At 42.5% G+C, this 12,044-nt stretch overlaps 1 long non-coding RNA gene across 3 annotated transcripts; it reads left to right on the forward strand.

Moving 5' to 3' along the window:
* Positions 1–1,200: 1,200 nt before the first annotated feature.
* Positions 1,201–10,170, forward strand: LOC103893747. 3 transcript variants are annotated; one of them, XR_657276.1, is made up of 4 exons: positions 1,201–1,285; positions 6,805–6,874; positions 8,346–8,433; positions 9,902–10,170. It is a non-coding gene; the product is annotated as an uncharacterized LOC103893747 (long non-coding RNA). The 3 variants fall into 3 exon arrangements; XR_657275.1 differs by having other exon boundaries at positions 1,208–1,290; XR_657274.1 differs by lacking the exon at positions 1,201–1,285 and adding an exon at positions 6,368–6,718.
* Positions 10,171–12,044: the final 1,874 nt, after the last annotated feature.

Consider the following 12,044-nt stretch of genomic DNA (forward strand, 5'->3'; position numbering starts at 1 on the left):
CAGGTAAAGCTTTCTCCCTACAGCAGCCCTGGTTTTAGGCAAAGTAGGGTTTTGGTGGGGTGTTTTTTCCCCCTAAGTTTTGCATTTGAGCCTGTCTTAAATGCAATGTTTGCACTGTTACCCTATTTATTAAAAGCTTGTGGGTCTGGTTCAAAAAAACAACAATTTTGGAGGAGGTTGCATGCTTTACTCTTTTCTTGTTCTGAGGTTTGAGTCTTTACTTACCATATTTTCAAGTTTTTTTTCCAATCTTCTATCATAACAATTAGAAAGTTAGACCTTTAGAAAGAAACACGCTGCTGAAATTTTCCCAGCGGGTTCTGGGATTTTGTGGTTAAGTGTCAGGGAAAACAACCTTTGCAACATTAGCAGAGCTGCATCGCTATCAACATCTCTGGTACAGGAGACTGCAGTGTCCTGTTTGAGGACCTGACCCTGCAGCGAGAGCTGTGCGAGCAGACACCTGCAGCAGCGTGGGGCTGTATTGATTTAGATGTCACTTTGGATTGCATTCAAAATATTTTTGCAGAGCAGTTCTTTGCAGTTGGATGTGTCCTTCAAGAGGATAGTTGTCTCAGTAGAAGAGAAATGTTTGTTTTAGTGACTGATCAGTTTAAAGGAGGGGATGTTTTGAAACTAAACTGAGTTTGGAAGTTAAGTATATTCCACCCACTCTATAGACTGATACCTGAAGGCCTTTGAAAACAAATATTTTGGGAGAACAGTAGGTATCAAATGGAGTAAATGTATAGCAAGTGCCAAGATTTGTCAGGGAGTTCAATGCTGCCTTATCTCTAAAGCTGACAAAAAGAAAATGGTATCATCTGAGACAGCCATTAAGATTGAAGCTGCAGCCTCTGCCCTGGTGCAGATGGCTATAAATGAAAAAATCCTGCTGCCAGCCAGACAGGAAAAACATGAAAACTCGCTGCACAGAGGAAGAGTGCAGAGCTGCCCAGAGCGGGGAATTCTGGCAGATCCTCCACTGTGCTTCAGAGAAATGACACCGGAGGAAGGACGCAGATACTGTAAGGCTACGAAGAAATAACGTGTCAATCTGCTTCCCCAAAATCTTTCAGCGAACAGAACATAACCCAATTATTTTGAGCCAATCTCATTTTTTTCTTTTTGTTTCCCCCCCCCTTGCAGGAAATACTCCTTGTTGTCAAAGCTCATGTGATGTTACTCAGGTGCACCCAAATGTTATATATTCCAGGTGTGCCCAGGCACCTGGCCAGCTCCACCCAAAACAGAGGTGTCTTCTTCAAAGCAGAGGATTTACATGGTAAGGTGAGAGTATTCTTTCAAGCACAGTTATGACAGTACTTAGTATTTCTCTGTTGTTACAGAATTGTTCGACTGTTGCTTTGAACTCTTGTAACCTCAGCCTGCATACAGTGGAAAAATTCAGGATTTGCTTGCCTGAGCATGAGGCTGCAGTTCACAATAAAATATGTGCTGCAGTTCCAGCTGAGAGTGCCTGTGTGTTCTGCGTCATGTTAGGTTTGCTCTGCCTTAATTTTGCAGGGGCTTTTCTGGAGATTAGCTTCAAGAGTTTTGCTGTCAGAGTAGAATTGATGCTTCCCAGTGCTCTCAAATCCATTTGCTCGGGAAGACTGTCTTTAAAGCTAATGCACTACAGTGGGAGCTCAGGTAGGATCTGGGCCGTGCGTTTTATCAAAGGATCCCAGAATTCGACCCCAGACTCTCAAAATGCTCTGAAACTTGCTGCTTAGTGAATTTGCCTAAATAATAGAGGACCACAGTAATAGCAAGGGCATTTCTTAAAGTAAATTTGGAGTCATTTTGATCAAGAGACTTGCCAGCTGAAGGCCCATCCAATCAGTAGCCAATTTTTACACTGAAATGTCTTTGCTGCCATGGCAAGATTGTCTTGAAAGTTACTATTTTAGTTGCTGAAGTATTTAGGAAGGCAAAGGAGAGGAATACACCTAAGATGACTAGGTCATTTTAAACTTCTCAGATCAGTCTGATAAGGCTGAATTGATCTCCCGAGTGAGTTCTGTTCTGTTCAGGAATACCCTAATAAGTTGAATGAGCCACTTCACATCCTTGTGGTCCTCCTCAAATGCAAAAGGTTGTAATGAGACTTCTCCTTCTGTGTTAATCTTCGTAATGAATTCCAGAGCCTGGCTCCCCTTCTCTGCCCTCTCCTCACCGATTCCCTGCAGAACTTCTAGGAAACCTGCTGGTGATGCCTGTTTGCCTTTTTTCCTTCCCAAGTTTGGCCCTTACCTAGTTTTATGTTGACCCAGTCACTTTCCCTTATAGTGGTTGCAGAAACTGTAGAAAAAAATATTTTACAAAATACTATTTCATTTAATACAGAGCGACTGCAACACAGCAAAAACACATTAAAGGTGTAATTAAGTCTAAAAGACAATTCAGTACTTCTGTAACACCTGCTGGGGATTTATCTCCTTTCATAGTCTTTCACCAGGTTTTCTTTAACAGCTGACATGTTGGTTGATAGCATAAATACAAAATAAAAATGAATGAAAGAGCCCTCTACCGTACAGAATGCAGGCTTCTTTCACGATGAAATACTCAATAGTGAATCGTGCAATTGTTGAAGAGCTATTGGCAAGCATTTGAGTCGAAGGCGGAAAAAATACTTAACGTGTGCAGTATTTTGCCTTCCCTTACTTTAAAGAAACATTCTCACAGTGCAAGAACCTTTAAAGAAGAGAACAACTTCAGTAGCTGTAAACTCATTTGATTCTTATTTTTCATTGCTGTACTTCTGGGCTGCTTTTTTGGTAAATTATTTCCTGCCCCGTGCCAGATGCTGTTTTCATTCACAATGAAGTAATAGTCCTTTGTGAGTGATATCACAGTATTATACCACAGCCCTTATTGTGACTTCTCAAATTTAACGTACTGAAATACATTCTTTGTTGGTTGTTTGGGGACTTTTAGATCAAGGGTTTGATTAAAGTCAGGCTGTAACGAAAAAGAGAGAACAGAGCCCAGAGAACTTGGACAGTATGCAATTTGCAGAAAAACATGGAAACAAAAGAAGGGCAAAAAGGAAAAGTTTGAATATTTGATCTATTCTCTCTCTCTTCTGGTACAGACGGAGGAAAAACTTGAAATAAGACTTGTGTAATTTGTTGTTTTTCAGGTTTTGAGATGGTGTCGGTATTTAATTGCTGACCCTACCAAGGGATCGACCCCTGTGCCCGCGCTGGGCTGCTGCAGTCGATGCTGCATCAGCAGGTAGCATTGGCTGGGGTCTGCTCCTATTGCACACCACTGCCCGTGCTCCGTCTCTGCACCCACGCACGAAAGCAAGCGTATCCAAATACAAGTAACTTCTTCAACTAGATCACAGGGTTAGGCCCTTCTAAACATAGGCTAGAAAGTCTGCAGTTCCCTTTTAGACATGTGATCTGTGGGTTTCATATTGTGATGACACAGTTCCATCCTTTGCTGGTATAAGGTTTATTAAAACTGGTGTATGTGTTTGTGCCGGTGTCCATGTGCATAGAAACGAGTTCTCTTGAAGGGTTATGTAAAGGTATATTTTCCAGAAGACAGAACAAATACAAGGAATCCAGCTGAGCTACTTAAGGCCTGATCACACAAGGAGTGGGGCACTCTGAATTTTAAATGCCGGTTAGAGCACTTCGCATCCTCCAGGTCCGTGTAAGGTTGCAGGGGTGTGTCTGTGTGTGCACATGCATATACATGTGTTTAAGCATACATTGATCTAAGGACATAATTATAAATGACTACTTTTTCCCCTTAGAAGTGAACTGGTAATTATGAAAAAGAAAGTGAGATGGAAGACGTTCCTTTTGAAATTGCGAAGTAAATATTGGTTTAAAATCTTTGCTAAGTAGACACTTTTTTGGATAGCTTTTCAGCCTTTCCAGTCAACGAAGGAGCTGGCAAACAGGTCTGTCATCCAGCTATATTTTCAGGAAGTATGGCAAAGGTCTCATTAGACTTTAACAGAAAAGAGGGAGATAGTTATAATATCTGATAGAATATTGATATATTTAAATGTTCTGATATATGAGATTTTTAAAAAATAGAAAACGTGGTCAAATTTTGCCCTCATTGTAGTCCACTGAGACTGCAGGTAATACATTGAGGAAAAATTTAGCCAAAAGCAGTTTTGAGTGAAACTATTAAAATGCAGATAAATGAAGATGGCTGGCTGACCAGAAGAATCTGTATTCATGTGGCGAACGTTTCATTACTCATACTGCAATGCTTTCTGAAGTATATTTTTGTATCATCATTTCCCATTTTAAATTCAGCTCTTAAATCCCAAAAGGGAATTAAATACCAGCCATTTGCATTTTAAAGGGAAAATTCAAACCTCAATAGAGTGCTCTACTTAAGACTCCTTTTATATAACTTAGCCAATGAGCTACATCTCGGTAGAGACCTTAGGGAGTCAACCAAATGACTGAGACAAGGCAGGAAAACCTAGATTTGGAAGAAGCTTTGTAGTTTGCTTCCTAAAATGCAGAATATGCTGGTATCGGTGCGAAGCTCTCCTGCCAACTGGTGTGTTCGTTATTGTGGGGCAAAATGCCTTTATTCTTGCGGGGGGAAGGACTTTCAACCTCTGGCAAACCGGGACAGCTAGAGCACAGGCTACTCTCTCTTCCCCTGCGCGAGGGAAAATCATAGTGAAGAAAGTTGTAAAATAAAAAGGGCAACTTTTAATTCAGCCCTTTGCAAGACATGGGAAATCGGAACGTTACAGGAGAAGCGGCATGGGTTTTGTTAAAACAAAGATCTCTCGGGGGCTGACTCATGTTCTGAGCAAATGTGATTCAGGAGAGGAGTCGAGGGGGCTGTTCTCCCCCTCCGGCCATGGGTTTGCGGGTGGAAGTTGTGGGCGGTCCACTCCTTCCCTTGGAGACATTGGGATTCATCTTCTACTCAGATGTCCCAGTTCCTTTCAGCTGTGTCTTGCCGTCTGCCTTTATTGAACTGAAACAGACTTCAAATGCATTTATTTCTTATCACCAAGAGAACCTATATTCTAACTTCTTGCTGCTTCAGGAGCTTGAAAGCTGCGAAAGTACTGCTACTTCTCATTTTCTTGTGGCCCTCCAAAGAACTGTGCGATTATATAATTATAAATTATATAAATATAATTATAAAAAACCCAGTGCAGAATAGGAAGTTACTTCTTTTAAATGGGTTGATAAATAGCACTAGAGAGCACTGTCTGTATTTGGCGCATTTTAAAAAAAAAAAAAAGGCGCTGTAGAGCGAGGTCTGCAAATATGAATTCCTGTGCCTGGGAATCCCAAAATCCCACTGATTTTCCCCCTAACTCTCAGTTGAAGGCCAGGCTGTTAATCAGCGCAAGACCCTTCAGCTCCTTCCCAAAGCGTGGTCTGGTGGCAGGCACCGGAGGGCGAAGCTGCAGGTCCTGCTCTTCGCTGTGATACCTTGTGCCCGACTGCGCCTCGTCTCCGGGGTGCGCGTTTCAAGAAACTAAAATAAATATTCCTGTGTTGACATAAGAAGAATGACTGGGTGCTTGGGAGCCATGAGGCTTCTAATGATAATTGCAACAGGAAATGTACCTTAATGTTTGTTTAAAAAGAATGATGCAAACTGCAGCTGTCTGTGCTGCTATCAAATTAAAGTGAGTAAGGAGGGGATTTTTGGGGGAGTTCTTTTGCTCTTAAGTGCACCAGAAAAATAAGCACTTAAAAGTACCATGCAGCTGATGGAAAACAACAGTTCCCAGTAATAAAGCTTTGCTGTATCAGATGTGACATGTCTCCTAGACATCTTAAAATCCCTTATTGTCTGTTGCTGTGTCATAAGTTACTTCCTAACACACCCTGTTGCTTGCAAACGGAGCAACTGCACAAACAAGTGATGGGAGGGAAATAAAAGGCAACTTCAGTGTGCCATAAAAGAGCTTGTTTGCACAGGTAATTCCGTGATGCCTGATGTAACAGGCACTGAATCAGAGCTGATTGTGGAGGGAGGGGTAGATTTTTTGTTGTTGAATTGCACTTATCTTCAAAGCTGCTGGAAATGATTCTACGTTTATTCAGCAGGACAAGTCCTGAGGTTTTTATATTCGATGTTGTTCACTGCTGTGCCATTTGTTGAGATGATTTGGCTTTTAATCCACCAATGAATACTGAATGAAGAATTCAATCATGAATCAGATCTCTTCTTTTGCTTGCCAGTAATACAAGCCATTTTTATTTTCAATTTCAGGTTTCTTTTACAGGACAAAAATAAATTATGAGTGGAAAGAAGTTGAAGTTGTTCCTCTCGAGCAACTCTCCTGCATCAATGCTTAATCCTTCCATTATGTGTGATATCATTAATCATTCTACTGTAATATTTGACACACACATTTGTGGGACATATTCAGATCTAATATAAAAGCTGCAATAATACTGACATATGCGGAACTGAAGCTAATTATAACATATTTGAATTTTCATCTCTCATGAAAGACCTCTATAAAATGAACAACCTTTCACACCGTTGAAATGAGACTGTCTGAGTGAGACCGGCAAGCAGACGAGGGGAGAGGAAAGAAACGTTGTCCAAGGACAACAGGAGAAATCGCAGCATCATAATGAGCCAATATCTGTGGAAAATATGCTCGGTTGTTGGTGGATTTTTTTAGTTGTGGGTTTTTTCTCTTTAAGCTCTCATATGGCTTCTCTACCAGAAACTGCACCGCTCAGCTGATGTGAGTTGGAATGGTTTGGTTGCCTTGATGTATGAACGACCGATCCTGCCATCTTCAGAGACTAAATGACACTTTGGTCTTCACAGGTGGACTAGAAGAGGTAAAGATGACAGGACGCCTTCAGCCCGTTGTAGGAAGATACTACGATGCAACAGGGTGAGAGTTTACTAAATATTTTCTGAGATGCAGCCTCTCCTTCCTCTCTCGCCCCAGTGTCTTGACTGTGCCTTTATTTGTAGACCTCTAGACCCCCTGCCTTTTGAGTTCCATGTGTCAGGTTAAGCGTTTGCTACAGCTCTTTGAAGAAGCATCGGGCATTATTCTGCCTTGAGATCCAGCCAGCGCCCAAAACCTCGCATCCACCTGCAGAGAGAAAACGAGCAGCATAAATACCCAGTTTGTGTATTCTGAAAACTGACGGTTAGCTGAAAAGGTGGTTAGGCTCTCTTCTATTTTTGCATTCGGGATCCTAAATCTGAGTGTGGGCTCATTACTCTATTGAATTATATATTAGAGGTAATTTCCTTTCCTGGATATTGAATCCTACAGATGTGCAAATCTATTCCAAAAAGGATTGCTTGTGTCTTTCAGAGACTGCATTTGTCTTGGGTAGTCTTCCTCCTCAGGCAAACAAATTGTCCAGTTAAATACACCGTGATCGTTGGTTTTGCCCTCCATCTAGAAAATGAGAGGAGATCATAGACTCAGCACGCTTTCCGGGTGCCAAGATTCCTATGCGGAGTACTGAAGGAGCAGTGGCTTCCTTTAGCAGCCACGCTCTCGTCGTGCTAGCCTTAAGCGTCCTCAATTGATGCATTTTTCATTTTCCAATGCATTGCCACCTTTTCTGTGCTGATGTGCTTCAGCAAAGCGGTAATATTTCTCAACCTAAAAGAAGGGGTTATTTTGAAGTTTGCAGTTACGGTAGAGTGAGTATTAATGTTGCGATAGGTTCCTTAACAGTCTGTTACACGCCGTAGGCCAGGATCTTGCTGGTTGAGGTTAACGTAGCACAAACTGCTGTTTAAATCTCCCCCCCCCCCGAAAAATCTCAGAATACCTGCATGAAGTTGTTATATGCAAGCCAGATTAATGGCACTGTTTCAGGCACAGAACAGAGCAGTAGGAAAATGGCCATCAAGAGTTAAGGATTCATGGATACGGTAAAGGGTAGACTCTTCTTCCCTTCCCTGCCGAGCCCTTTTAAAGATGTCTTTGAGTAGAAACAGAAAGGCTCGTTGTTCACCACTATTTACTGTGTCACTTCCTTTTCACAGATTCCTGTGCTGGTTTTCCTCACGCCTGCAATTACTCCTTTTTTTCCCTGTTTTTAAGGTACGACTCCACTTGCGAGGAATCTGTTCTTATTCTCCGTCCTTTCACTTTCCTAAACTTCATTGGATTCCCATAGATATCACCTTTCTTTTTTTAAACTCCTGTCTGCCTTGCACTATCTTTCAAGGCCTAGAAGGTCTCTGCATCTTTTCTCTTACCCTTTTTCTATGGAACATCTTTATCCTCTGTGTATACCTTATCTTAAGCCCAGTTTCTTCAGCGGTTTCCTTCATCTCGTTGCTGCTGGACTTCCTATACCTTGTCTGCAACGTGTTGTCCTTTTGAGTTACAGATGGAACGCTGAGTTGTGAAACTGCAGGAACCCTGGACTTCCACAAAGAAGTTTTGCAGCCAAATACAGATGTCCAATTCCAGAGCAGGTTGGCAACTTTCTGATGTTATTTATGGGGTTTGGAGAAGTCTTATTTCCCAAAGGCACTCATATAGCTGGATGCTGGATCGAGTTTTAGTTGGCTAATAAAAGTTTTGCATTGCTTTATGCTCCTCTTACAGCCTTGTTAACGCATAGAGGTCTTGCCCTAAGCGCAGTATGGCTCGTGATGAGTTGTGGCAGTTAACTGTGTATCATTCATGCAAGTTGGGTGGTATATTTTTTTTCTAGAAGCACTGTTCAGTATTTCTTATGTTGCTGAATTGTGCCAGAATAAGGAGTTCTCTTTACTCAAGCCCCCCACATGCTGTAGTCATTTTCTAAATTCAGTTTGCATTCCACCTCCTAAAACCAAGGCTGACTCAGCTCTACCTCTGCAACTTCTAACTTGCACGTATCTGTCACATAGAGCTAGTACGAATGATATGATCCGCCATTTAAATCTTCAATCAAGTTTTTTAATTAAAAGAGCTGCATAACGTTACCATTCACAGGCTAGATCAATTTTATGCTTTAATTTGTGGAGTTTAAGAGAATGGTGAGAATATTCAAAGGCTTTCTGACTTCTGTGAACTCATTCTCCAGGTACTGGCAGGATCTCGGCACATCAGTCTGCTGAAGTTGCTGCTCCCAGTGACTTTAATGGGAGCACCGGACACATTCCTCGCTGACTTCTGTTTGCCCTTTTTATCAAGAGTTTAACATTGCCCTTTCGGGGCACGTTTTTGCAATCATAAATACGTTCTTTCCGTTTACGCAGTTGTGGTCTTGCAAGTGATAATGGGCAGAGATGTTCACTTGAAACACTTCTTACGGAATAAACAGTAGCAGCCGAAGGCGAGGATGAGATTCTCGGTGCTTCGTTAGCACAGATGTGCTGGGAAAAGGGCACTAAAAGCCCTGGAACCAAGCATATAAAATGGGATTCTTGGAAGGAAATGAAAGCTGCCACCTACCTAACAGGGTTAACAACAGGAAAGGTGTTCTAGGGAATGCCGCAGCCTTGCAGCATTTATTCAAAGTGGTACTGTTGTCACAGGCAACAGATAACTACCAGTTCTCATCTGGAATATATCTACACGCTGAATTAACCGTGGCCATTGCGAGTGTCAACATACCTGCAGTAGCGTAACCTGCCGTTCCTATGTTGACTCGTATTTATCTGAAAGCAACCGCTTCCAAAGCTTTTCCCTGCTGAAGGCGTTTGGGTTTTTTCAACTGCTGGAATTGCATTTGCATTTTGCTGGAGGCTGTCTCAATCTCCCTGCCACCCAGCTGTCGTATGAATTCAGCTGCATACGGAGCTCTTGATGACCACCAAGGAAAGAACGAGATCTGGTGGCTTAGAACTTTTTTAGCTGGGGACTTTTTTTTTCCTGGGGAGGACTGATCTCTGTATGAAGGGGGATCAGTTATTCTCAATGAATTCAAATTTGAATTTGTTGCTTGTTTTTTAGGTAGTGAACTGAGCACCGATGGTCTTGCTTTTTGAAGCGGAATACGCTGTGTTGCAGCCTCACGGCAGGACTTCAGCTCTTACACGCTGGTGTCTGCAGCGTAGCGCTAGGAGCAGGCTATGTTACTGGAGGTGAGCATGAAGCTGAGGTCGTACCTCGTGCTGATCTGTGAGACTTCCCCAAAAGTCACCAGATTGAAATTGCTTTTCGGAAAAACGAGGATAACACTGTTGTAATCAAGGCTGTCTCAGTAAAAATACTCCAAAGTGCATCGAGTATCTGTTTGGTATGTCATGCCTGCGTATGGGGATGCTGCTTTCTTTTGTGTTAACAGCCGCTGTCCTACCGTAAACTATTACGTCTGAATACGTTGAGGCAGAGGACGAGGCGTGTTCTGGTTGTACTGCTGCTCTGACCTCTGAGACGGGCACCACGTGGCCGTGGAAATTCAGACTCTCATGAGGGGCCCTCATGCTTTGCACGCCTCTGTACTGAGACGTTTGCGACTTGATTGCAAGGGGTATTCGGCAACCTGCATCCCAGTACTTCTGTTTCTGCTGTGCCCCAAAAAGCAAGTCTTCGCATACCCCAAATGAAACAAGCCCTTTTTCTTTTTTTGCAGCTTTTTCGCCATCCTTTAAATGCGTTAGCTCACAGAGGGGTTGTGAACGTTAATCAATACTCGCCAAGCACTATGCAAATATTAAGTATTAAAAGTGTATTAATTTATGCTTTATGCATAAATATATAGCACTTTATAGCACTTTAAATGCTATATAAATTCAGCCTCGAATGAAAGTCCCTGTCCAAAGATTTGTAAAGAGCTTGTGCATTTTGGCCTGGGGAGAAAGAAAAAATACCCCCTTTCTTTAAGAAAAGGGAAAAGCTTAACTCAGAATGTCCTGTTACTCATGTATTCATATTGCACAATAAAATATTTACATTAAAATGTATCAGTTTTCAAAAAGAACTTGTTATCTGCATTTTCCAACTGAATTTGGCCAAGTTGGAAAGAAAATTATATATGCCAGAGGACTGCAATAGAAGAGATTTAAAGGTTTTCAAAGACCATAAAAGAGACTGTAATAAGTGACTAGTGGAGCAGTCGGCTGTTTTAATTAAAACTGGGCTGCTTATTGATCTATCGTACAGATTTACCCCCATCTGCAACATTTCAGCAATATTCCCTTCAACCATTTCGGAAAGTGGCGCTTGTAAGACGCGCTAAGGAATATGGAAGTTGAGAATGGAAATGTTTTGTAACTACACGACATTTTGTACAAAGATTTCTTTTTTTAATTATTATTTCTTTTTATAAGTAACGTGGTGAAATTAAAATATGCAAATTTGGCGCAATTGGTTGTGAAGCCAGAAATGTGTCCTCAAAATAGTGGCACCAGCTGTGGCAGAACATCTGCACTGAAAGAAACCAGTGACGTGCTCTGGTCGTTAAAAAGAAACCGGAGGCACGGCTGTTTCACCCTGACTGGCGCACAAACTGGAGAAGGTGATGATGATGATGATGATGGTGTGTCACGGGGATACGTGCCCGTTAATTAAAGTTTACGGAGAGCTTTGCAGTGTTTAGAGGTGGGCAGCACGCGTGCCATCGTCTTGTCCAGGTAGTGCCCGCTGAGCTCTGGCCTTCAGTGTTGGTGGCGGGATGGAGCAACCTGTGATTGTTATTCGGCATAACTGTCTTTTAAGGGGGGAGACAAAAAAAAAAAAAAGAAAAAACCGCAACTCTTGGTTTTTATTGCAAAATGAGGGGGGCTCGGAGCTTGCTGGTAGCACTGCGGGTCAAGGGTTTGAAGAAATCGGTGGTAGATGTACGGAAGGTTTTCTTTTTAGGGTGGGGAAACCTCATTGTTTTCTTTTTAGAAGAGGAAACCGCCTCATTTTCCTGTTGTTACCTCAGGAAGCCCCCTCCTCGTCCCACTGGCGGGGAGAAGCTACGAGGCCGGAGGGCCTTTTAGTCCTTAAAAAGGACGCCCCGCGGCCTTTTGGGCTCCTCGATGTCAGGAATTTCACGTGGGCCGTTAATTTCTACAGCAGCCTAAAAATAAAAGAGGGGTGAAAAAAATCCCCCCGGGGGGACCTCCCTTGCGGGCGCGGGGTTGGGCCGCCAGCCGGGGGCCGGGGG

This window comes from Aptenodytes forsteri, unplaced genomic scaffold (assembly GCF_000699145.1).
Source record: "Aptenodytes forsteri isolate BGI_AS27 unplaced genomic scaffold, ASM69914v1 Scaffold126, whole genome shotgun sequence".
NCBI lineage: Eukaryota > Metazoa > Chordata > Aves > Sphenisciformes > Spheniscidae > Aptenodytes > Aptenodytes forsteri.